This window comes from Loxodonta africana, chromosome 8 (genome assembly GCF_030014295.1).
Source record: "Loxodonta africana isolate mLoxAfr1 chromosome 8, mLoxAfr1.hap2, whole genome shotgun sequence".
In the NCBI taxonomy this organism is placed as follows: domain Eukaryota; kingdom Metazoa; phylum Chordata; class Mammalia; order Proboscidea; family Elephantidae; genus Loxodonta; species Loxodonta africana.
In genome coordinates, this window is record NC_087349.1 from 27,617,261 (window position 1) to 27,643,913 (window position 26,653).

A 26,653-nucleotide genomic window follows, 5' to 3' on the forward strand; every position below is an offset into this window, starting at 1 on the left:
TACCATATCACTTTAGCAAGTACCCACAATTCAAGTTGAATTGACAAGTTTCCTTCTAACTCTATATTCCAATAAATCTGGTTCTCCATAGCACATAGGCCTAAGTATCTCTATACACATATATTTGGTTAATTAAGATTTAGAGATCCACCAAGCATGTTTGATAATGTAAAATGCCTGAGGATGAGGGCAAATTAAAGAGTAAAATCAAAATAGGGATATAGATAATGCCAAGTGAGTATATCAGTCAAAATGGGTAGGTTATGCTGCAATAACGAAGAAAATCAAAATCTCTTGTAACTTAGCAGGTCAACAATTTATTTCTTGCTTACTTGAAGTTCACTTCAGGAGGGTAGCTGCCTTGGATGTGGTTGTTCTGTAATCTAGGCTGCTTTGAGCTTTTGGCATCTCCTTCTCAACATGTGTTTTCATAATCTCAGGGCAAGAGAGTGTTGCTGGGTCTTGCACTGCCAAGTTTAATGTCTCTGCACAGATATGATATATATCACTTCCTCTCCAACCTATTGGTTTCCCAATATGCTTAGAAGGAAAGGAGAACCAAATATGGGTGAGTACAGCCAAAAGAGACAGAGAGAATATGAAAGTACAAAATTAAAGAGATATAAAGAAATTCAAAATCAATACAGTACACTGTTTTATGATTGCATAATGGTTTGATAATTGTTTTGCTATCTCTTCTCCAGTTTTGAATGTTTTAAAGTCTTTCAGGGAAAATACATAAGAACACCTTTTGTCAAAGCACATACAGCTCACAAAATGTTAACCCACATTCTCCATCAATCTTTGAGATGTTGCTCCATCCCTGAAGGCTTCTGTGGGAGGCTGCAGGAGGTGGATGAATAAGAGAGAAGGGACTGACTATGACAGTTAAGCAAAAAGTTTGTATTATAAAGGCAAATCGCTCCTCTGACTCTTTCCTACCTTTTCACCTTTAAAAAGAAAAATGTTCATTATATTTATATACATTAAGATCATGAAGGTGTGAACCCTTTATCTGCTTGAATTTATAACAGCACAAGCCATTCCATCACTGCTCAGAAAATGGGGGGGGGGGGAGAGATTTACCACTTTTAACTTGAGCCACATTTCCTTCATTCTTCAGTCAGAATATTGTTTTAAAAAGCACTATTTCTGGAAATAAGTAAAGAGCCTGAGGAAAGAATATGGTCTTTCGGCTCAGCTAAGGGACATTGTGTACCTCTCAGTTATACCGCAGAGCTAATGCAATCTAAGTTACATTCCAAATTGAAAGGACTTTCCAGATTTTTATATACTTGTAACAGGTTTTTGAAGAATCTGGACTCAAACATATGAGAGAGTTGAAATTTTTCCACAGAATGTCCTCAGTTTACTATTCTGGAAACTCCTTTTCCCGTCCCATCACTTTATCTTGATCAGAGTCCATAATTTTTCTGGACTCTGATGTTTGTTGCTATAAATTTGTCCTTTAATGTTTGGTAGAATTCACCAATGAAACCATTTGGGCTTGGGGCTTTCTGTTTTGGAAGATTATTAATTATTGATTCAATTTCTTTAATAGACGTAGGCCTATTGAGATCATCTAGTTTTCCTTTCGTGAATTTTGTTGTTTCATGCTGTTGAGTCAGTTCTGACGCATAGTGACGCCTATAGGACAGAGTAGAACTGCCTCATAGGGTTTCTGTAAAGGATTGAATTGTGTCCCCCCAAAATATGCATCAACTTGGTTAGTCCATGTGTGGTTGTCCTCCATTTTGTGATTTTCCTATGTGTTATAAACCATAATCTCTGCCTGTGATTAAAAAGGATTAGGGTAGGGTGTAACACCCTTGCTCAGGCCATATCTCTGATCCAATGTAAAGGGAGTTTCCCTGAGGTGTGACCTGCACCACCTTTTATCTCTCAAGAGATAAAAGGAAAGGGAAGCAAGTAGAGAATTGGGAACCTCATAGCACCAAGAAAGCAGCACCAGGAGCAGAGCAAGTCCTTTGTACCTAAGGTTCCTGTGCTGAGATGCTCCCAGACCAAGGGAATACTGATGACAATGACCTTCCTCCAGACCTGACAGAGAAAGAAAGCATTTCCCTGGAGCCAGTGCCCTGAATTCAAACTTCTATCCTACTGGACTGTGAGAGAACAAATTTCTCTTTGTTAAAGCCATTCACTTGTAGTGTTTCTGTTATAGCAGCACCAGATGACTAAGACAGTTTCCAAGGAGCAGCTGGTAGATTTGAACTGTCAACCTTTGTGGACTTAGCCCTTAGCCACCACACCACCAGGGCTCCTTTGTGAATTTTGGTAGGCTGTAACTTTCAAGCAATTGGTCTATTTTCTCTAGGTTGTCAAATTTGTAGACATAGAGTTTATAATATTCTTTTATTATTATTTTCAAATCCATAAGATCAGTAGTGATTGTCCTTGTTTCATTTCTAATATTGTAATTTGTGTATCCTCTTTTTTTTTTCTTTTCTTGGTTTATTTGGTTTTGTTGATCTTCTCTGCTGGTTTCCTGTTTTCAATTTTAGTGATTTCTGCTCTTATTTTTATTATTTCTTTTCTTCTGCTTACTTCAGATTTAATTTGCTTTTTTCCTAGTTTCCCAGAATTTGTATTTTTGTGACCATGTAAATACCATTCATGTAATATCCCGTGATTTATTCTCCTTTCTTGTGTAACTTTGTTATCCTTGAAATTAATAATTGTCTTTTTTGTTTGCTTTCCTGATTTTCCACAAATGCATGGTAATTCAACTCCAAACTTTTGCCAGATAATATAGTAAATCCTCTTTCAATATTTTCAAACATAATAGGTGTTCTATTTTTAATATTTTTGGAGAAAACTCCCCAATGAACTGATTTGGCTTCAGTCTGAACTAGGTTGCTCCAAACTGCTCCTCCTGAGATCTCCTTTCACCTTCTTCCTGGGAATCTTGTCACCTCTTTCTTGTGCCAGATCTGTTTCTAAGATCTGCTAGTAGCAAATTTTGAGGGTATCTCCACCCTTATCTTGAAGTAAAAGAGCTGAACAGAAGATTTCAAAGGGCGGCTCAAGAAGACAAAGTATAATAACAACATGCAAAGACCTAGAGATAGAAAATCAGAAGAGAAGAACACGCCTGACGTTTCTCAAACTGAAAGAACTGAAGAAAAAAATCAAGCCTCAAGTTGCGATATTGAAGGATTCTAGAGGGGGGAAATATTAAATGACACACAGAAAGCAACAAAAGAAGATGAAAGGAATACACAGAGTCACTATACAAAAACAATTGGTCAATGTTCAACCATTTCAGGAGGTAGCGATTGGTCAGGAACCAATGGTACTGAAGGAAGAAATCCAAGCTGCACCGAAAAGCATTGGCAAAAAATAAGGATTCAGGAATTGACAGAATACCAACTGAGATGTTTCAACAAACGGATGAAGTGCTGGAAGTGCTCATTCATCTATGCCAAGAAATTTGGAAGACAGCTACCTGGCCAACCAACTGGAAGAGATGCATACTTATACCTCTTCCCAAAAAAAGGTGATCCAACCCGATGCAGAAATTATCAAACAATATCATTAACATTACACATAAGTAAAATTCTGCTGAAGATCATTCAGGAGCGGCTGCAGCAGTATATCAATGGGGAACTGCCAGAAATTCAAGCCAGGTTCAGAAGAGCGCTTGGTACTAAGGATATCATTGCTCATGTCAGACGGATCCTGGCTGAGAGCAGAGAATACCCAAAAGATGTTTACCTGTGTTTTATTGACTATGCAAAGGCATTTGACTGTGTAGATCATAACAAATTATGGATAACATTGTGAAGGACTCTTAATCGTGCTCATGAGGAACCTGTACTTAGACCAAGAGGGAACAGAACAGGGGCATACTGCATGGTTTTAAGTCAGGAAAAGTGTGTGTCAGGCTTGTATCCTTTCCCCATATTTATTCAGTCTGTATGCTGACTTTTGCTTGCTGAAAGTGAAGAGGACTTGAAGCACTTACTAATGAAGATCAAAGACCACAGCCTTCAGTATGGATTAGACCTCAACATAAAGAAAACAAAAATCCTCACAACTGGACCAATGAGCAACATCATGATAAATGGAGAAAAGATTGAAGTTGTCAGGGATTTCATTTTACTTGGATCCACAATCAACAGCCATGGAAGCAGCAGTTAAGAAATTAAAGGACACATTGCATTGGGCAAATTTGCTGCAAAGGACCTCTTTAAAGTGTTGAAAAGCAAAGATGTCGCCTTAAAGACTAAGGTTTTTTCAATCACTTCATATGCATGCAAAAGCTGGATGATGAATAAGGAAGATCAAAGAAGAATCGACACCTTTCAATTATGGTGCTGGTGAAGAATATCGAATATACCATGGACTGCCAAAAGAATGAACAAATCTGTTTTCGAAGAAGTACAACCAGAATGCTCCTTAGAAGCAAGGATGGCTAGGGTCTGTCTCACATAATTTGGACATGTTCTCATGAGGGATCAGTCCCTGGAGAAGGACATCGTGCTTGGTAAAGTACAGGGTCAACAAAAAAGAGGAAGACCTTCAAGGAGATGGACTGACCCAGTGGCTGCAACAATGGGCTCAATCCTAACAACGATTGCGAGGATGGCACAGGACCAGTCGGTGTTTCATTCTGTTGTACATGGGGTCACTGTGAGCTGGAACCCACCTGACAGCACCTAACAACTACCCTTATCTTGAACTGATTTTGGCTGAAAGTTGAATTCAAGACTGAAAATCTTCTTAGCTCAGAATTTGGAAGGCATTGTTCTATTTTCTTCTAGCCTTCAGAAATGTTGATGAGAACTCCAAAACCATTCATATTCTTGATCTATATTCTCTCTCTTTCCAAATTTAGACTCTTTTGATTTTACCTGATTTTCTGGAATTGGAAAATAATGTGCCCTCTCCTGGTGCAGTATTAATTGAATCCATTGTCTTGATACACAGTTGGATCTTACAATCTGTAATATTTCATTTATTCTGTAAAATATTTTTTAAATATTGCTTTGATGATTTCCTTCCTTCAATTTTCTGTCATTCCTCTGGATCCTCAGTATTTGAACGTTGAACTTCTTAGACTAACTTTTTAATTTTTCTCTTTTCTTCCGTCTCTCTCTCTCTCTTTTTTTTGCTTTGCTTTCTGGGAGATTTTACTCAACTCTTGTCTTAGTTATCTAGTGCTGCTATAACAGAAATACCGCAAGTGAATGGCTTTAAAAAAGAGAACTGTTGTTGGCTCATAGTCTACGAGGCTAAAAGTCAGCAGTATTCGGGATGCCAGCTCCAGGAGAGGGCTCTCTCTCTCTGTGTCAGCTCTGGGGGAAGGTCCTTGTCATCAATTTTCCCCTGATCTAGGAGCTTCTTAGCGCAAGAACCCCGGGTCCAAAGAATACACTCTGCTCTAGGCACTGCTTCCTTGGTGGTATGAGGTCCCCCTGTCTCTCTGGTCACTTCTCTCTTTTATATCTCAAAAGAGATTGAGTTAAGACACAACCTAATCTTGTAGATTGAGTCCTGCCTCTTTAACATTAAAAAAAAAAAAAAAAATACCCCATTGCCATTGAGTCAATTCCAACTCATAGCGACCCTATAGGATAGAGTAGAACTGCCCCACAGGGTTTCCTAGGAGCACCTGGTGGATTCAAACTGCTGACCTTTTGGTTAGCAGCCAAACTCTTAACCACTATACCACCAAGGTTTCCCCTCTTTAACAGAACTGTCTCTAATCCTGCCTCATTAATATCATAGAGGTAGGATTTACACCACATAGGAAAATCACATCAGATAACAAAATGGTGGACAATCACACAATATTGGGAATCATGGCCCAGCCAAGTTGACACATATTTTAGGGGGGACACAATTCAATCCATAACAACTCCCTTCCAATGTGTCTATTGAATTTATTATTTCTTTTATCGTATTTCTAATTTTCAAGAGCTGTTTTTGTTCTCCTGCTCTTAGTTCATGAATGCTAAGTTTTACCATCTATTTTACCTTCTCCAGAGACTAAAACCTTCTGTCTCTACCAGGGTGAGGGAGGGATAGTAACCTAATTGTATAGAGTACCAAAAAAAAAAAAAAACCCAAACCCTTTGCCATCGACTCATAGTGATCCTACAGGGCAGGGTAGAACTGCCCTATTCCTAGGAGCACCTGGTGGATTTGAACTGCTGACCTTTTGGTTAGCAGCCCTAACACTTAACCACTATACCACCAGGGTTTCCAGAATAGGGGACAGGACCTAGGATTCTAACGTCTTCTTAAACAGGCTTTCAGTCAATCTTCTATTTTTCAAAGCCTTCTTTCCCCTTACTTCCAAAAGTACCTGGTGCTCCCAATTACCGGAGTGTTTTCAGGGATCTATAATGCAAATAGTGTTGCTTATCAGCTTTTATCACTGCCAGCTTAGGATTCAACTTTGTCAGGGCTGGTAGGTCAGTTAACATTCATCTTGTTCTTCAGATTCTGTTTTTTCTTTCTTTGTCTGCTTTTGCTATTATTTCTTCTGTTTTCTTTATCCTTTGTGGTATTATGCCTTAAAAATTCCTAATAACTGTTGTTTAAGTAGGGCTTCCATAAGGAGTAGGATACATTTATACCTTCGATCCACCATATTTAATATCTTTAATCAGGTGGGCACCAGAGATCTTTATGAATGATTCATTTAGAGTCACCCTCCCCACCCTTGTCACTTGACTTTGGGAGAAGAAGGGCATGGGACAGAGAAAGAAAGCCCTTTCAACACAAACACTAGATTCTGTAGCAAACTGAAGTCTCTCTACCTTTTGGTGGTTGCCCAGTTTTTCGTTCCAGAGCTGGCTGGTAGTTCCAGAGCTGGTTCTAGCCACTTATAAAATGCTGTAATAAGAGTCTGGCCCCAATTTTTATTTTGGGGTGACTCTTGTTAGACTGTAACATTTACTTTTGGCTTTGGGCCTCAGCCAAAATTCTGAAACAACAGGAAAAATCTGCTCAATATCCTATAACATTTTTAATTAGTTATTATTTATTTCCTAAGAATTATTTTTAGTTCGAATTAAATTGTAAAGTTATCCTGATTGATCAAACAGTTGATTATGGTTATTTTGTTTGAATTTCTTTCACCTGTGCTTTTTGCTCATCTGTATCTTTTGTTCTCAAACATAAGAGTACAAACAGATTTTTGTACTGTTTGTACAAGTTATGCAGATCTTCAAACAATAATTATTCAGAGCCAAGAATGTGTCTGTCTAGCCAAATGAAAATATGATTAGGTATATTTCATAACATATGGCTCTGTGTGATAAAGAATGGAAGTATTCATTTAGGACATATGGTAGAAAAAAACCTTATATAAGACATCAATCAAATAGATCACTGCGTATTTTGAAGTATTTCAATTTTTAATGGCCTAAACAACTTTACTACTAGTTCTAGCACCTTGCATACACACACAGGGACACACACACACCAGAAATTCTCAGGAGGCAAGACTAAACGGTATCACAATCAATGATTTATAGTTCTGTAATGTCACTTCCCCTTTTAATGCTCTCTGATTCCATTGAAGTAACTTCCTTGGAACTGCATCTACTTTTAGCAAAGATCATTTCATTCCTTGTCATTGTTCTTTTCCCTCATATCATTCTGAAATAAAATATGAGTTTCTGTTTCTATATGATGGAAAACAGACCTGGTGGCTCCATTAATTTTTGGACACCAGAGTTTCCTGTTTTCTCAATCCTCCCACTTTTTCTGTGGCAGTATGGCACCGCTGGATTTTCCCCAATAACAAGACTATCCAAAAACAACATTGCTGCTTCTTTGCCTAGGGCTTCCTTATTCAGAGTTGATTTTCACCACTGCTTTTGGTTTTACGAGCTTACTACAAACATGAGGCTGCCCCAAAATGAGAGTTTTGCTCATCCTATGTCTTGCATATTCCCGTTAGCAATATTTTACAATACCGTATTCTGTAAAAATTTAAACAGATTAGAGTTGTAATTTCTGGTAGCTAATTAAATCACAGTAGAAGGAAATAAAGTGAAATTATGCTGCACTACCATTAATTTGTTCATCTAGATTAGGGTGCTTACTTAGGTAGGTGAAGCTTCAGTCTTTGTTTAGGATGATGATGTCTGCTTTGTGTAGGTGGCCAATCAGAAAAGCAACATAATGGGAGTAAGTGCTAGCTTTGCCTGGAATTGAGCCATCTTGCCCAGAGCAAAAGGGAAGAATGAACTCTACCAGAGTGGTGCCAATTAACAAAGGTTTTTCTTGAGGTGCCTGGCCAAGGTGTTACAGTTAAAGCACAATGTGGGCTTTGAGGCACAGAGACCCATTTGGATGCTGGTGCTGTCATTTGCTTGCTCTGTGAGCGTGGGCAGGTTACTTACCTAAACCTCAGTTGCCTCATTGGTAAAATGAGGATATTATTTATCTTAAAGGATTCTAATGAGGATTAAATGAAATAAAGCGGGTAAATGTCCTTTGTAAATTTTAAAGTGCCATGAAAATTCAAGTGGTCTGATTATTTAGTGATTTTTATAGCTGAATGTGGATTTGATTGCATTGCAGAATTATATATAGCACAGTGCCTGACATAGCATATGCTTAATAAATGGTAGTTGCTTTCCTTACCTAAAGAAGAAAAATGTTTCATCAGTAATGATAAATTATGAGACACCATATAGATTCCACTACAACATAAACAGTTTTGGGTGGGAGGGGGGAGATTTATAGGGATTATTCTAAAACTATATAATCTAATTTGCCAGGTATTATCATTGTTATAAGGGGCCCTTGTTTAAGTCCTTGGTGCAGTGGTTAAGTGCTCACTTGATAACAAAAAGTTCAGTAGTTTGAACCCACAAGCTACTCCACAGGAGAAAGACGTGGCAGTCTGCTTCCATAAAGATTTACAGCCTTGTGAATCTTTACTCTGCCCTATATTGTTGCTATGAGTTGAAATTGACTCGTCAGCAATGGCTTTGGTTTGGTTGTCATTGTTACAGAAAGAGTAGCAACTACGCTCAATTGGGATGTATGGCACAAAACATTTTCCTTTTACCAAAGATAAGACTAAACCAAAAACCCATTGCTGTTGAGTCGGTTCCGACTCATATTGACCCCATAGGACAGAGTAGAACTTCCCCATGGAGTTTCCAGAGAGCGCCTGGTGGATTTGAACTGCTGAACTTTTGGTTAGCAGCTAAACCCTTAACCACTGTGCTACCAGGGCTTCCAAGATAAGATTAAGTAAGTTAAAATCTACATGAGAATAGCTTAGGTGGTCATGATAGTAATAATGGTGAAATTTAACACCTTTTAAGAAGTAGAAGGCAACTTAGAAATTCCCTTTTTTATTTCAGGCAAACCAAGGTTGCTCAGAGATCTCATTTAATAACTAATTATTTACTTAAATGACTAACCTATTAAGTAATCCATCTGTTGTTGTTGTTGCTGTTCTTAGGTGCCATCAAGTCGGTTTCGACTCATAGTGATTCTATGCACCACAAAAACACTACCTGGTCCTGTGCCATCCTCACAATTGTTGCTGTACTTGAACCCATTTTTGCAGCCACTGTGTCAATCCATCTTATTGAGGGGCTTCCTCTTTTTCACAAGTAACCCATTTAGTTAATATGAAAACTAGAATGAAAATCCCAGATCTACCGATCCATAATTTAGCTCTCTTTCTATAACACCAGGCTACCAATTCTATCATTTACGATTGAGTTAATTTGACAGGACAGCTTTAGAACATATTAGTCATTGGCAAACATTCTATTATTAAAATAATAATGAATCTTTTCTAAATTTGGTATTTCTAGAAGTTATGCTTTCTAGAAATACCCATTAACCTTATATCTTGTGCCCCGTTGGCATGTCCCCACCTATTTAATTAGTAAATCTGTGCTGGATAAAAAGCAAAGATGTCTCTTTTATGACTAAGGTGTGTCCAACCTTATTGATCCTTTCAATCGCCTCATATGCATTTGAAATTTGAGTCCTGAAAAAGGTAGACAGAAGAAGAATTGGTGCATTTGAACTGTGTCATTGGTGAAGAATACTGAATATACCATGGACTACACGAAGAAAGAACAAATCAGTCTTAAAAGAAATACAGCTTTAGAAGTGAGGGTGGCAAGACTTCGATTCACTTACTTTGGATACATCATCAAGAAAGACCAATCGCTAGAAAAAGACATATTTGGTGAAGGAGAGAGGCAATGAAAATGGGGGAAACCCTCAATGGGATGAATTGACACAGTAGCCACAACAATGGGCTCACACACAGCAATGATCATGAAGATGGCACAAGACCTGGCAACGTTTCATTTTGTTGTGCATAACAGAATGAAAATTGCCATGAATTGTAGCCAACTCGAGGGCAACTAACAACAACATCATGGTGGATAAAATGGAACTGTTGCTCTCCCAACAGAGGTGAGAGATCCTGTGTATTACCTCCCTCAACGTGTGTCCCGACCTCTACTGGTATGCAGGGGCTGGAAAGCTAAAAACTACATCTCTCAGACTCCCTTGAATTCCACCTGAGGGAGTCCTATTTGAAACTGAGTGTGGTAAGAGGGGCCGGGCCTGTGGATCCATTTCAATGGCATCAATCGTGGTAGAGATGACATAGAGGTGACATGACTCTGGGGCCAGCAGCTGTTTTGGAAGTTCCTCATTCTACTGATTCTTTGTTGAATCAGAGATGGTCCACTTTTGACGGCCCAGTTCTGCAATGTGGCTTCTTTGGGGATCATTCCTGGGGACCCAGACTCAAGGAGGATTAATCTCTTGTAGTAAGTCTCTTTATTTTAAGCTAAGGTGAATGAGTTCCGTTCTCTGCCACAAAGCCCCACTGATTCAGTGTTTTATTTCATTGTTATTTTTAAAATATATATTATTAGATTAATATTAAGAATATTCTTGCTCTTTATAAAACAATACATGAGACATGTATTAAAATACTAGAAAATAAAAAAGTGTAAGGGAGCAAAAATCATCTGTAATTCACCATTTAGCAATAAACATTACATTTCGGGGTATTTCTGTCTTTATTCTGTATATCCACACACCAACATAAGTGTGTGTCTGTACATGTTTAAAGATTTTGCAATCACATGGAATATGCAGGGTTTTGTGCACAATTGCCTGATTTTTTTTAAACTTAATATTATATCATTAGCATGTTTCCATATCAATTCAAACAAAGTTTAAAGTATATTACGGACAGTTATTTAGTTCCTGAGTTCGGACACAGAGTTCAGAAAGTGAGGATCCAGTGTTTTCTAAATCTATTTGTTCCTGAGTTTCTGATAGCAAGTAGTGGGAGTTCAGAGAGTAAAGTCTTTACGAAAAATTCTGTCCAGTTATTTTGTTGTTTTTCCAGGGTTTAGATACCAAAAGTTTGGAGAATGCAGATGGCAAGGGATGCTTTTATTGAACTCCTTCCATATGGTGGACACTCTACTAGGTGCTGCGAGAACACGATGATGAATAAAACTAATAAGGACCCCTCTTTCTTGGAACTTAGAGTTTATGCAAAGAAACAGACATTAATTAAATCACAGACATTAATCACATACATAATTATGTCATACCAAATGAAGCACATGCTGAAAAGCAAAGTATAAGGAGGGGCTGGCCTAGTTTTTTTGGTCAGGGTCATGGAAGCTTTCTCCGGGGAAGTGAGCTGTGAATTAAAATCTGGTGCATGATTAGGCCATATTGACCATTTGAAATGGGAGAAGATGGGACTGAGATAGTGCCACATGCGCTGTTCCTGGCATGTGAAAGGCCTTAAGGTTGTGGGGAGCATGGAATGTTCTAGAAGCTGAGAAAGCAATTTCATCTGTTTCCTGAAATAAATCTCTTAAAGGTGGATTTTGTTCTTTATCTTTTGCTTCTTTCCCGTTAATTTTTTTTTTAATATCATAATGTTTCTGTCTTGTCATTCACCCTTAATGAGGGGAGTTCTAACTCTGTATTTGTCTACTTGGCATTTTCCAATTTGGATATTGTATAGAGTATTGTTTTGGGCCAGGCCTCACTGATTCAAGGTATGGTTGTGTCTCATGTCCCTTCTGGGGATGCCACTTCTTCTTGTTAGGATTGGCATTTACGAGAGAGGCTTTGGTGTGTTTATTTGATCAGAAATTTCTTGAAGCTTATGGTATATGGATAGTCATCTTCAGCAGTTTTCAGTTTTAATACAGCGTTGGTGTCTGAAGGAAGCCACACTAAGAGTCAAGATCCCAGACCGTTCAGCCAACACCCACTTCTCAGTGTGGCTTAATTTTTCTGACTTAGTGCAAGATGTAATCCTTACTGCAACCACTTAAGGCTAATTTCCACTTTATTCAAGAAAAAATTGAGGAAAGTACACACTTTTTTTTCCTTCACGCTCTTTTTCACTATACAAACAATATTTTATAAAAGAGAAATCCCATAAACCTGCCACCATTTCATGAAAATCAATAACAACAACAAAAACATTCAAAACACTAAATAAAAAACAACAAAGCCTAGTATTTTTTAATTCCCTTGCCACCCTTTTTCAAGTATATACATTTTAACAGAGTTGCCATCACGGCATAAGTACAATTTTGTACTCTGTTTTTGTTATTGTTTTCTTTTTTAATTCACTTTGTATTGTATCATACAGATTTTTATATTTTCAATTCAGTCTTCACAACGGTAATGTAATGCTTTCATGATTCAGTGACTAAGTCATAGTTTTATTAACCATTTCTTTGTTGGTGGATTTTTAATTACTTTCACTTTTACCATTGTAGTATTGCAGTAGAAGTCTGCAAGCATGAATTTATTTTCTTTAAGTTTTTTTTCTTCTGTGGATGAATTAATAGAAATGGAATTATGAGGAGCATGCTCGTAATAGGTTTTTTTTTTTTTAATGAAGGGATGCTGTAAGAGGGCCGTTGCTGTTTCACACCTTTAAACTTTGTCAGTTTTCCTTAGCAATTTTCAGTAAAATACTTAAAATTATGAAGTATATGTTTATCATTGGTAGCACCAAGAAAGAGAGGAAGTAGGGGGCTGTCCTACTCTTCAAAACACCCGCAATGGGGCACAGTTCAGTGGCAGCCCTTGTAGTCAGGTGAGCAGGCCGCTTCATTCTCACATGTTAGACTGGGATCAAGTGCCCCAGTCAAGGCAGTCTGGAGATTGAGAGCCCTCTCATATGAATCACCAAATACCACAGTGTATCCAAATGGTATCTTTACATGCCGTCTGGCTAAAATTCAAAGTGCAGTGTTCACACTACTGCTGTCAGCTTTAAAAAAAAAAAAAAAATCCCTTTGAGTTGATTCCAGCTCATAGTGACCCTTAGGACAGAGTAGAACTCCCCCGTAGGGTTTCCAAGGAGCACCTGGTGGATTCAAATTGCTGACCTTTTGGTTAGCAGCTGAACTCTTAGCTTAACTGATGATTTATTTTATGTCTATGTTTATGAGATTTCACTTCTTGGTAGAACAAAATTATTCAACATAACATTTAAATATTATCTAAAGTAATATTTACCTAAATATTGTCTAAAGTAATGCTTATCTAAATATTGTCTAAAGTAATATTTATTATCTGAACTAACATTTATCTAAATATTATCTAAAGTAGTACTTTATCTAAAGAAATTTTTAGCATTGGGTATATTAAGAAACACAAGCTCAATATACCTGGAACTCAGTGTTATGGGTTGAATTGTGTCCCCCCAAATATGTGTTGTAAATCCTAACCTCTATGTCTGTCGTTGTAATCCCATTTGGGAATGGGTTGTCTTTACTATGTTAATGAGAAAAGATTAGTGTAGAATGTGTCTTACATCAATTTCTTTTGAGATATAAAAGAAATTAAACAAGCAAGTGAGAGAAGCAGAGGTGGGATCAGATAGATGCCAAGACTCACGGAGATCTTTAAGGAACCTGGAAGCAGAAGCTGAAGAGACAAGCACCTTTCTCCAGAGCCAATAAAGAGAAAGCCCTCCACTATAGCCAGTGCTCTGAATTCAGACTTTTAGACTCCTAAACTGTGAGAAAATAAATTTCTGTTTGTTAAAGCCGTCCACTATTTCTGTTATAGCAGCACGAGGTAACTAATATACCCAGTTAACACAAAAGAGTCATCGTATTGAGAAAGGTTTACATAGATATTGTTAACTAAAATAAAAAATATGTGTATTTATACTTTGTACATTGCCCTGGATTCATGGGGTTGTGGAGAAAGGGGGTACCAAGAAGTATGAGAGATGTCTGTCCTTGCCTTCAAGGAGCTGTTGTTGTTGTTAGGTGCTGTTGAGTTCATTTGAACTCATAGTGACCCTAAGCACAACAGAACGAAACGCTGTCCAGTCTTGCGCCATCCTTACAACCGTTCCTATGTGTGAGCCCATTGTTGTAGCTATTGTGTCAATTTATCTTGTTGAGGGCCTTCCTCTTTTTTGCTGACTCTAATTTACCAAGCATGATGTCCTTCTCCGGGGAATGGTCCCTCCTGATAACATGTCCAAAGTATGTGAGATGAAGTCTCACCATTCTCCCTTCTAATGAGCATTTTGGCTGTCCTTCTTCTAAGACAGATGTGTGTTCATTCTTCTGGGGGTCCACGGTATAGTCAGTATTCCCCAACACCACAATTCAAAGGCGTCAATTCTTCTTCGGTCTTCCTTATTCACTGTCCAGCTTTTGCATGCACATGAGGCAATTGAAAATACCATGGCTTGGGTCAGGTGCACCTTAGTCCTCAAAATGACATCTTTGCTTTTTATCACCTTAAAGAAGTCTTTTGCAGCAGATTTGCCCAATGCAAGGAACTACCATGCTCTAATTTAATGAACACTGGTTGATTTTGTTTGCTTGATATCAGCCAGTTGGACATTAGCTGGAATGTCTACTGCGTATGCAGGCATTTTTTGCTCTCTGTAAATATAGTGTGGGATTGTTGGAGTCTTTGGTGCAAACTTGTACACGTACAAGCGACTGACAACCTCTTCAGGTGTAATGCTTATTTATAATGCTTTCGTTTAATTTTTTTTTTCAGAAGTAGTTGTTTAATATACTCAAGAATATACTATCTTTTTGTTATAGAAATGAGTTTTTGAGTAAGAATTTTGGAACCTCCTATTATCCTGTGTGATGTAGTGCTTTTTCAACCTATCATTCAGGATAGATGGCTTGCAAATTATAATAAGGTAGACCTACATTGTGGGTGAACAAGAACAAATTTAAATACGTGTTGAAATGATTTTAGAGCAAATTTCGCAATGCTAATTGTGCTTCGGAGTACCTTCTCTTATGAGTCAGATCTAACCAAAGAATTGCATGTCTCTCAATTGTTACATAAAGCAAATGTATAACTAGATCACAAAATATTACTATTATACAAGAGAATACTACATAAGTTCAAAATTTTTTTGATAATTAAATGTATAAGTTTGAGTATGTTATATAAGATGTATGTGATTAACAGGTCTTTCATAAGTATGAGATATTTGGCAAAAAATAAAGACAAATATTGTATGAAATCATTACTGTAAGAACTCATGAAAAAATGTATAATAATTCTGCAGAACTTCCTCAGTGCCATAAAGGAAAATAGGTTCCTACTTTTAATACATGAACATAAGGTACAGGACAAACATTATGTATTTTCTTTATGTTTTTAGAGGAAACAACACTGATATTATCTACAAATTTTGTTGTTACATGTCATTATTTTTTATACAGCCAATGTTAAAGAACCCCATATGTTAAGATCATATTTTTATAAAAAGTATCTGTTCTCTTGTTAAACAAAATTTAATTGGAAAATTCCCAATGCAATTAACTGTGTCTTAATTTGATATTCATTTAAAAATTTTAGTCTAAAATTCTTGTCTAAATTACCTGTTAAAAATGGATATTCCCCTCAACAAAATAACAGGCCGTATTCCTTTTAAATTACTTAACCTGCTTTTTCTGACAAATACAATGGACTTTTAAACTATCCTTTGGTATAATAGGATTTATCATGTAATGCTTTGTTTTTCAGGAAATGAGATGAATTAAATTGAATACTTGGTTTGAGCATAAACTCTACTAGATCCAATATTCATTATTCCTAAAGCTAAATTCTCAATTTATTTTGGGGTTTGTTAATATTGAGCCTTTAATTACTTAGAATTAGAAATGAGATGGATAAAACTAAGCATCAGCAGAGCCACCCTATGCTGAAAGTGCATTTTGTGGCTTGTGTTAATTATGACTTATTATACTGCCTTGCTTTGCTTATGAGAAAAAAAGTGAAGAACATGCTAAACATGGCAATAATCCAGTGTAGATTGGGCAATCACTGGAATTTCAAAAGTTTTTACACCTTCTGTATCGGCCTACACAATATTGCACAAAATGAGAAAATAAGTCATTATGCCATAATTTAGTGGCATTTTATGCCTTTAAACACAAAATTTGTACTAGTATGATAGTAGAAATATAAGACTTAAAATTATTACAACATGGAGTAGGGAGAGAAGGTAGGATTGTTTATGAATCTATGCACATATGGGGGAAATGGCACAAGGGAACAAGTTTTGAAATGTTCAATAAAAATAGCTTACCATCTGCATTAGTTATCTATTGCTGCATAACCAATTACCCACAAATTTAGCAGCTCAAAGCAGCAAACATTATCTCACATAGTTTCCAAGGATTAAGAATCCAAAAGTAGCCTTGCTGAATAGTCCTGACTCAGAGTCCTTCATGAGATTGCAGTCAAGCTGTTGGCCAGAACTGATGTCTCTGAAGACCTAAGTGTGGCTGGAGGATTTGTGCCCCAGTGCATTCACATGGCTGCTGGTAATTCATCACTATGTGCTGCTCGCGACATGACTTCCCCTAATGCAAGCACTATAAGATAGACCTTGCAGTCTTTTATAAACTAACCTCAAAAATGACATACTATCACTTTATCCAGCCCCTTCTACATGTCAGGGACTGTGCTACACAATGGAGATACAACAATAAACAAATAGGCATGGTCTCTACGCTCGTGGAGATAAAGAAATACCAGGCATTTACTGTTATTAAAGCTACGTTAAGGAAGGCCACATACTAGCTCATAGGCTCCCGTAGTATTTTGTACTTCCTCAACATAACCCTATTACTTATCTGTTTTCGTAAGTATAGGGATCTTTCCTACCTCAACTACTACTTCTCATGTTCTCTGATGATTTTCACTTTCATTTCACCTTATTACACAATCCATGCAGACCGTGAAACTTGTTCTCATCTAAAACCTCTTTACTCCCATAAGTACTAATTTAAACATGCCAATCTCTAATCACAACTGATATTTCCACGTTCCTTATTTAACAAATTGTATTAGGATTGTGCTTCCACTCTACTGAGATTTCTAGTCCACTTAGCCTCATACTTTCTTCTCATCTGTCATATCTCTCCTGTCTTCACTTCTCTTCCTATTCTTTTAGTCTCTATAATCCATCCTTTTAATTTTCTCTTGCCAGTATCCCAAATTCACTTCCCCCTCTTTGGTAAAACTTTAAACCAGAATGAGCCATTATCTCATTTCTTTACATCTTTGGGTAACAGCTAGTGCCCTGCAGAAGAAATCCAGAACAAGTGAAATTGGTTTCACTACAAATTTATGATCATCAAACTCACATGTATCCCAGTTCTGCTAGAAACCTTATCTCATTTTTCAAGTGAGCTGCTTTTTCCACTATATATAACAACGACTTCATTCCTTCTCCATTATCCTTAAATATTTGGCCCAGCATCCTCACACCCTTAACTCTCAGCAGACAGCTTGCATAAAGGAAATTGAAGCCACCAACTCAAGCTGCCTCAACTTCTCTCTACTCTATTTCCAAACATAACTCTAGCTACATCCATTGTCTTCCAACTCTCTTCTTTTAATGAAGGAAATGCACTGCTCTGTTCTTATCCAAAACTAACACCTCTGTATATGCCCTGCATCACAGCCCTCTCTCTAGAGCTTCACCTCATCAGTTATCATCAAGTTCCTCTGGCTCTTCAACCTCTCCCTCATTACCATATCATGACTTCAGCATTAAAATTTTGCTTTAAGCTTGGGACAATATTTTCACCAACATTAGGATAAACTAAAGCAAGCCCCTCCTGAACCACACATCTGTTTTTATCTATTTTCCTCCCCCCTGTATTTTTCAGCAATCATATACCTCATTCCGTTTCCTCAGAAACAGCTCTTTCTAAAATTAACAGTGTCTTCCATGTTGCTAATGCCAGTGGATACCATTTTAGTCTTTCTTGATCTGTATCAGTTTTTTGTCCCAATTGACCAATCCCTCTTTTTTTTTTGGAAATTCTCTTTTCCTTAACTTCAATAATATCTCATTTTTGTAGTTTTACTCCTATCGCTATGGCAACTGTTAGCCCATGTATTTTTTGGGCTCATCCTCTTCCACTACCTGACAATAAAATATTGGAGTTCTTGGTTCATTTCTATTTTCTCTCTACTCTATCGCTAAGTGATCTTGTTCCTCCTTGATGGATTAAGGTAAAGATATTTGCTTTAGCATATAAAACCCTAGTTTCAATGGCTTAATTAAAGAAAAGCTGATTTTGTTTTCACAGCACAGTCCAATATGCTCATTCACTCCCACACAGGAGGCCTTCTACATATTGATTCTGAGATCCATGTTCCTTCTAGCTGGTGAATCTCTCCATGGGTAATAAGAGAATTTTCCATTCAACTGGCAGATGGAAAAGAGGACTAGGAAGAAGATACAATAGTCCCTTAATCATTTCAACCCACAGGTCGCACATCTTCCCAGAAACAATGCTGTACTATGGACAAAGTCCATAAGTCCTTGATGATCAAATGCTCTTTCTGAAACACTGTGCATGGTAGATTAAAAAATTCACGTCTTTATCCTGAAATTTCCTTTGTCTTCCAAAAGCCTGCTTGACTACTGCTCCTGGATGTTTCATAGGCATCTCAAACTCACCTTTTGATCTTATTTCCCTCCTCCATTATTCCTTATTTAAGTATATGGATCCACCATCTCCCAGGCTGCTCACTCCAAAAGGCTGAGAGCCTTCTTTAATACTCCTTTCCTCTGAACTCTGAAGTCCAATTAATCTACTCCCTAAATAGTTCTTAAATTCATCTAATTCTAACCTTCTCTATTAACATGACTACTATCATTTCTCACTGACTACTATAAAAACCTTTTAATTGTTTCTCATATTCATTCTTTTCCTCTCCAAGAAATTCCCTAATAACTAAGATTCAAATAAGATTATGGAGACTTTTGCTTTCAGTCATCACAGAGTAACTGGAACTAGACTTGCTGTCTTGACATAAATACTAGTCAAATATATGAAACAACTGTTTTTGGACATTGAACAAGAGCCAGCACAAGATGGTGATCCCTGAGATAAGGGCAACAAATAAGGTGATCCTTACCATCACCCTGGAGGCATTTTCTGGACCACAGAATAAGAAAGGAGTAGCCACACAGAACATGGCGACCTTACTGAGTTGAGGCGAGACAGAGATAAGAGTTTTGGGAGGCCGAGGCAACTAGAATATGAGGAGCAAAGGGTAGGAGAGACGGGAACTCTTCAGATAAAAAGCCCCAGAAGTCTGTGTAGGAATAAATTTGAGTCTGTTGGTGAAATCAATGAGCCAAAGCAAAGAAGTACCCAGGCTTCCTCAGGCCTAGGAGACATTCAGATGTCAATGATCCAGAACCAAGATAGCTTGAACGCTCAGTATATCCAGTAAAGACTCCAAATGGATCACACTTTAGCAGTAATGTTAACCTATCCATAGAATAAAGGCTACTCTAACCCACCCAAGCATAGGGTAAAAACAGGTCTCATGAATGAAAAGTACTACGTACAATGTGAGTGTACAACAGAGCTACATAATTTCATCTGAAGGGTCTAGAAACACTTCCTTGTGGACATGATATAAAACAGGTGGTCAGCATTAAAATACTGAGTTAGGAAAGGCACAATATTAAGACTGTATTGGGTATATTAAAAGTGAATTAAAGTTGAATTGAAAACACGTGTTCATATAAAAACTTGTATGTGGTTATTCATAGCAGTATTATTCATGACAGCCCAAATTTAGGAACAACACAATGTCCATCAACTGATGAATGGACTAACAAAATATAGTATATCCATACAATGAAATAATAATTAATCATAAAAAGGAGTGAAATGATGTTTCATGCTACAACATGGATGAATCTTGAAAATATTTTGCCAAGTGAAAGAAACCAAGCACAAAAGATCACATATTGTATGATTCCACTTATATGAAATGACCAGAATCGGTAAATCCACAGTGGATGGTAGAAGGCGGGAATTGGGACTGACTGCTAATACGTACAGGTCTCCTTTTGTGGTGATGGAAATAAGATAGTAATGATGGTAGTACAAAATAGTGAATACAATAAGCATTCAGTGAGTGTACTGACTTGTACACTTTAAAGAGGTGAATTTTATTTCTCAATAAAAATTTTTGAAGTAAATTAAAATCATAAAAAATCTCTAATATTTATATTCAAAAAAGGAAATGTGTTAAAGAAATGTAAAAAATAATGAAAAGGTAGAATCCGAAATTGCACTTAAAATAAAACAAAAAGGAAGCTCAATTGGCGATAAAAGGCGATAGTTCTTGGAAATTCATTGGAATCTGGATCAGATCTACTGGAAGCTTGAGGGCATAAAACTCTAAAACGATGGATGTAGTGGTTGTTTTTATTACTCACTGAAGAGAAATTCTGCATTGTAGATAAATGGTAGACTTAACTAAAATGTTAATAATGATGTTTTGAAATACTTGTATTTACTTTGTCTCCTGATTTCACCCTTTCCCCCTAATATCAAAACTTTGCTGTGTCAGTAAATCCATAAATTGATGCTAAAAGTTTTTTCACAAAAAATCATCCTCATGTAGTAGGTGATGAATCATTTTAGAAAAAATACTAGTAAAGTTTAAAAAACTTAAAAAAATAGAGTTGAATTCAAGAGATAGGTAAATCCCAGCTGCCAGAAAAAGAAGACAGACAGAAGTCAAGGCAAAGCAATAAACAGGTGCTGATATCAATGTGGCTTGTGGGAGTTGGGGAGCAAGAGGCTACAGTTTTCATACTCACATGGGGAAAGGAGATAGGGAGAGAGAACTGACCCAGTCCTTAAACCCACATCTCTAAAAACCGCCCCACTCTGTCTATCTACTATCCAAAAGAAGCCTAGTAACTATTGGGGTCGTTATTCATTATCAGGTCAAGATAAATCAGTCACTACTATTAAACAGGTCTTTTCTTTCCAGAGAACAGGAAACTAGTTCTACCAGGTAGTCTTCACGTGAAGGGTAGATCTCAATACAAGGCCTTATTTGTCCATTGGAAAATGATCAAATCTTTTCTTCCTCTTTCTTTTCCTCTCTCCCTCCTTCCTTTCTTCCTTCTTTCCTTTCCAAATAGCTCACATTTCTGATTAGAAATTATAATCCAGACTCAACCCTAAATGGTGCAAGCTTAAATTTGATTAACGTTACTCATGGAGATAGTGATGTTTGGTATTCAGCTACTTAAGAAACTGAAGTGGTGACCTTGGTAGAAGATTAGAAATTAGAAGAAAAGTTTATATAAAACCCTGATGTATGAACATTTTCCTGACCCAAGTGCCGTGGGATTCTCTTCTCTTCTCTCTCTCTCTCTTTCACATACCCATACACCCCTAAGTTATGCTTACAATTAAAAACTATACACAACAGAAGAAAAAAAAATACAATGAGAATTATTAAATTAAAAAAAATGGGAGAATGTTTATAGCAAGAACCAGAAATGTCAGCATAATTCAAAAGGCCTCAAAAATTATTATTAAGTTGATTAATAGAGAGGTTCCTGCTACTTCATCTGTTGAGACCTAACCCTTTCTGTTTGCTGTGTGGGATCCTCATCCCCACTTATGTAAGCACAAGTGCTGTGGGAAGGGAGCGCCAGGTCCAAAGATGTGGCCACTAGTTACGGTGAAATATTCCCTCTCTCATTTCATGCCTTTGATGGTTGACAATAGACAGAAAGCAGCTGCAGCAGTTAGAATACCACATACTATCTTAGAAGACAGGTGGGTAAAGAAATGCTTATACATGAGTAATAGATGATTCAATTAAGCCCCTCTTTCCAGCTGACTAATGGTCCACAGTTTCTTTGTAATTTTTTTTTTTGCAGTAGATGGTGTTAATGAACCCAATGTTCTAGCAAATAGCAGAGCTTCTGTATCCCTCTTGTTATGACATGTTTCTTGGGATGAGCCTTGTTGGAGTGGTGCAATTAGGAAGGGTTGATGGAGAATGTGTCGTTGACACAAAGTACAAACTAAAAATGTCTTCTTGTATTTTAAACTGGATGGATTCTGGAGCACCTAAAAGTCAGATTGTTATGTTGGAAGTGTCTGCAGAATATGTGTCATAGCAGGATTTCTGCAGCAACATCAAAGCAGGAGTGAAATCTACCAATGAATACTCCAGGCCATATAACAATTCATAAAAGAAGTTGGTGTTCCCAAGCAGATAGCGCAGACATTATTTACTGCTTTACAAGGAATTGTGAAGTATAGTCATATACTCACCTTGGACAAATTAGTTTTAATTTTGAACATATTAAGATGTCCAGAGATAAAGCTATTTACGAGATAAGATACCAATGGGCAAATAAAAATTGCCAGAAATTATTTTATATGAAATTATTGAACACTTAAATATTGCTTCCAAGGAGGTTTTTAGAAGTATTATTTTGAATTGAATTACTACAAAAGTCCTGATGTGGAGATACGACTTCAATTAGGAATATAAATTGTAAGATAAGTATGTTTAAACTTTTCATGGATCAAATTGTTTTAAAAATGACAGTTAGTGGCACTTTGTATAGTCACATTTGGTTAGTTAAAATTCAGTGTGAAATCTATGTTTTATTACTGTATGTGTAAATGTGATAAAAAAAGTGATAGCTAGGATAAAAGACAAAAATTTGATGTTGCACTATGTGTTTTTCACTTACACAACTAATGAAATTGACAAAGTTATTCCTGCAAGTGGAAGAGAACTTGGGCTTGGTGCTCTGGCAGGTAGAGCTTTACATTCTGCTATTCACAAATATTTTGCATTCACTGTGAGAATCACATCTGAGGTCCTAAAGTTAAGTGGATCATTGTCTATAGCAGTGATCTTCAACAGAATTTTCTGCAATGATGGAAATGTTCTATATTTCCACTGTCCAAGACGGTAGACACCAACTACATGTGGCTCTTAAACTCTAGAAATATGGCTACCATATCTGAGGAACTAAATTTTCACTTAATTTGTTTATGTTTAAATTTGAATTTAAAAAGCCTCATGTGGCAAATGATTACATTATTAGACCGTGCAGGTCTATAGCACTGATGTATATGGGAAGTTTAGACTACATGGATGCAGGGTCTAAATTCATCTGTTCTTGCATATATGACAATGTTATTGATTAACAAAAACAATCATGAAGAGGGTAAAGTACATCATCATTTGCTGACAGAAATCGTGGGAATTGAAGATTATTATGGTGACATGGATTTTAAAATAGCTGGCATCATCAACAAGGGAATGACTATAATACAGATTAATATTAAATTACCAGGAGTAGCAATAAAAATTTAATGTAGGCTGTTCTGCAAGCCTCAGTGGTGAAAGGGAAGATATTTCAGGTAATGAACAAACAATTCAAAAGCCTCAACCATCTAGGAATTAAAACAAACATATTATAGAAACTGTCCAGATTCTATTTTTTTTTTAATGATCCAAATTTCTGGGACCAGATGGATGTAATTTTTTGAAACTGCAGGTAGAATTGAGAGTAATTATTAGTCAGCTGGATGAACAAACATTTTCTGTATTTGCATCAACACATAGTGCCATTTATGAAGCAAAAGACTGCAAAGATGATTAGGGCCATAATTAGAATCTGAAGCAGTTTACACTGACTTAATAACTGATACCAGAGACACTGAAATAGTGGGAAACCTGTATCCAAATATGATTGCAGTAATACTTCACAGCTCCCAGCTTAGTCAATGAAAGATTAAATATCTTACTGTCCTGCGATTAGAGGTTGGCCAAAAAATTCAAGTAGAAGATTTTGCATGCTATCTAGCTGGTAAAACAATGAAGCGTTGTTATAAAGTAAGTGGATTTTCAGCTGCAACTCTTGTTAAAACTCTAAACCATAGAAGCAGTATTCCTCAGTTATTATTTAATTCTTCTTCATTGTGATTTTTTTTAAGAACTAGAGATACAATTCAGTACACTGGCAAAACAGCAACATTTCAGGAGTAGATTTATATACAAAATAAAAATATATTAGTATTTTTATTAAAATGAATTACAGGGATAAAAAAAGAATAAAAACAAAATGAAAGACTTAAACTATGAAAATAAGAGTATTTGAAAAATAACCAATGAATTTTTATAAATGAAAATAAATAACTTAATTTCAAAGTAATTCAATGGATGGTTTAAAAAGCAGATTAAACACCTGGAAAGAGATTTAGAAAATTGGAAAATAGATCTAAGAAAATTACTGAGAGTATAACACAGAAAGAGAAATGGATAAAAACATATGAAAGATAAGTTAAGAGAAATATAGGTTAACAACAATTTTTATTTGAAATTATGCACTCTCATTAAAGCCTAACATGATTTTTTTAGATATAGGCCAAGTATAGAAGAAAAAATGATGTAAAAAGTCAACATTTCAAAACACAAGAGGAAATAAGCTCTTAAGAACAAGAGTTGGAAGAAAAAATAAATAGCAAAATTAGATTCTCAAGAACCCAGATATTGTAATGATCAGAAGTGAAATATGAAGTAACTTTTTAATTAAGGAAATAAAATATGAAACCATAAATAAGCAAGCCATTAAACGTAAAATAACCAGGCTAATCTGAACAAAAATCCCAGAACACTCAGAAATAAGAAAATGTAATCACTGAAGCTGCAAGATAGATCTAAAGAGATTATTTAGAAAGCATCAAAAAGATACAAAGAGAAGAAGACAGAATGGACAAGTTAGGACAGATGGAGGGAGGCTAGAATGAGAAAGGAAAGCATATATCTAATTATATCTTCAAAAAAGTAGAAATTCAAGAATGAGAGGAAGTAATGCTTGAAGAGATAGTGGTTGAGAATTTACCAGAACTGGTGGCAGACATGAATCCTGAGATTCAGAAAACATTCTAAATTCCAAGCAGGTAAAAAAAAAAAAATTTCCAAGCAGATACATGAAAATAAATTCAATTCTAGACATATTTAGTGAAACTGCAAAAGACCAAAGATAAACAAACAAAAACACAAAGCCGTTGTCTTTGAATAGATTCCAACTCATAGAGACCCTATGTTGTTGTTGTTAGGTGATGTCAAGTCAGTTCCAACTCACAACAGAACAAAACACTGCCTGGTCCTGCACCATCCTTACAGTAGTGTTATGTTTGAGCCCATTCTTGCAGCCATTGTGTCAGTCCATCTCATTGAAGGTCTTCCTCTTTTTCTCTGACCCTCTACTTTACCAAGCATGATGTCATTCTCCAGGGACTGTCCATCCTGATAACAGACCAAAGTACATGAGAGGAAATCCCTCCATCCTTGCTTCCAAGGAGGACTCTGGCTGCATTTCTTCCAAGACAGACTTGTTCATTCTTCTGGCAGTCCATGGTATATTTAATATTCTTCTCCAACACCGTAATTTAAAGGCATCAATTCTTCTTAGGTCTTTCTTATTCATTTTGCAGATTTTGCATGCATATAAGGCAACTGGAAATATTATGGCTTGGATCAGGTGCACCTTAGTCCTCAAAGTGATGTCTTTGCATTTTAACACTTTAAAGAGGTTTTTTGCAAGAGATTTGCCCAATGCAATACATCTTTTGAGTTCCTGACTGCTGCTTCCATGTGCATTGATTGTGGATCCAAGTAAAATGAAATCCTTGACAACTTCAAACTTTTCTCCATTTATCATTGCTCATTGGTCCAGTTGTGAGGATTTTTGTTTTCTTTATGTTGAAGTGTAATCCACACTGAAGGCTGTGGTCTTTGATCTTCATCAGTAAGTGCTTCAAGTCCTCTTCACTTTCAGCAAGCAAGTTTGGGTTATCTGCATATCACAGGTTGCTAATGAGTCTTCCTCCAGTCCTGATGCAGAGTTCTTTTTCATATAGTCCACCTTCTCAGATTATTTGCTCAGCATACAGATTGAATAAGTATGGTGAAAGGATACAACCCTGATGCATTTTAAACCATGCAGTATCCCCTTGCTCTCTTCGAACCACAGCCTGTTGGTGTATGTACAATTTCCTCATGAGTACAATTAAGACAATTAACTGTTCTGGAATTCCCATTCTTTGCAATGTTCTCCATAATTTGTTATGATCCACACAGTTGAATGCCTTTGTATAGTCAATAAAACAGCAGTAAACCTCTTTTTGGTACTCTCTGCTTTCAGCCAAGATCCATCTGACATCAGCAATGATATCCCTCATTCTACATCCTCTTCTGAGTTGGATTTGAATTTCTGGCAATTCCCTGTCGATGTACTTACTGCTGCAACCAC

The 26,653-nt window shown here is 36.6% G+C and overlaps 1 pseudogene; it reads left to right on the top strand.

The window, feature by feature from the left end:
• The first annotated feature begins 23,526 nt into the window (after positions 1 to 23,526).
• LOC100664635 (polyribonucleotide nucleotidyltransferase 1, mitochondrial-like) lies at positions 23,527 to 24,418 on the top strand (annotated as a pseudogene).
• Positions 24,419 to 26,653: the final 2,235 nt, after the last annotated feature.